Here is a 1,722-nt window from a genome sequence, read left to right on the forward strand (position 1 = left end):
ATGATAATAATTACAATAGTAACGATAGTAATGATAATATAATAATATGTAATAGTAAAACTAGTAGCAATATATGGATGAGTCTTAAATGAACAAAAATAAAATGGATATCGGTGTATACAAGTTGAGTGAACATAATCCAGTCTATACAATATGAAATATAAAAAATGTATTATGTTAACAAGGTACAAAAAGCATAGATATAATTATCAAATGAAAATATATAAAAAAATATATATAGAAATGAACGATATGTATATAAACATGAGATATATGTGTGAATAAATATAAGTGAATAAAGGTATAGAGTCGGATACTAAGATGAAGCATAATTAATTAGCTGAATCAGCATCGGGGAAGGTGTAGTCACTAATGATACCCAGGTCTTTATTAAGACCAAAACTGTGTGTTTTATATTTGATTATGAGTTTCAGTTCAGATTGACGTCGTTCTTTGAGTGATTTGAAATTGCAAGCAACGAGTGCACAGCGAATGTCGTTGATGTTGTGGTCAGGAGAGTTGAAATGTTCGGCCACAGGAAAGCCGTCTGTGTTACCTTTGCGGATGCTTTGTTTGTGATTGTTAAATCTTAATTTAAATTTAGCGCCGGTTTCCCCGATGTAGGTCCCTTTGTTACATTTGACACAAGTGAGAAGGTATATGACATTAGAAGAATCGCAAGTCAGGGCAGGAGGATGAATGTTATGAGAGGAGTGGGGTAGTTTAATTTGTGTGTCAGTGATGAGTAGTTTGCAGATCATGCATCGTGGTTTGTTGCATTTAGAGTTGCCTCTTTTAGGTGGTGACAAGCGTGAGGATGTGAGGATCATTTTGAGGTTAGGGGGTTGACGGCTTGCGAGTAACGGCGGTTGGTCAAATAGGAGTCGGGTGGATTCATTGTGTTGAAGTGGGGTGAAGTCATTCCTAATAGTTCTAGATAAGGACGTGATGGAGGGGTGAAAATCAAGGATGAGGGGAATGCGATTGCATGTGGGGCGGATTTTAGGAGATAAGGGGTCTTGCCGTGAACGTTCTGCTGCCTTAGTAATTTGGGATTTAATGAGGTTAAGAGGATAGCCACGACTGAGAAAAAATCCTGCTAGGTTGTTAACATGGAAATACCCAGAACGTGGTCTACAAAGCCGAAATCACAACTCAAAACGACACGAAACAGTACATTGGATTAACGGAGAACACCTTCAAATACAGATACACCACACACAAGCACACCTTTAATCATCGCAAGCATCAGAACAGCACGAGACTGTCAAAATATATATGGGAACTGAAAGAAAGCAACACCCCCTTCACCATTAAATGGAACATAATGAAACGAGCACCCCCATATAACAATATCACTAAACGCTGCAACCTATGCCTAACAGAAAAGTATTACATCATCGCATCCGACCGTAACAAAACATTAAACAAACGATCAGAGTTGATTTCCGCCTGTCGTCACCGCAACAAATACTTGCTTAAGAACTGTTAATTTTCACGCCCACTTTCTACAAACCTCACGCCCATCACTTATAATATACCTGTTGCTAATGGAAACATTTTCTCCCAGCTGTAAATTCCACAACACGTATATATATACCATCCTTTCTGCTCAATAACTCGGACCTGACGATTGCACATTGCATGAAACTGCAGTAGTCGAAAATAAAATCCTTAGATGTGTATAAGAGACAGGTACCGGTACCCGCTGATTACTTTGAC

Source organism: Anneissia japonica, unplaced genomic scaffold, assembly GCF_011630105.1.
Source record: "Anneissia japonica isolate Jap-2015-1 unplaced genomic scaffold, ASM1163010v1 scaffold1417_len1240632_cov203, whole genome shotgun sequence".
Classification (NCBI taxonomy): Eukaryota; Metazoa; Echinodermata; class Crinoidea; order Comatulida; family Comatulidae; genus Anneissia; species Anneissia japonica.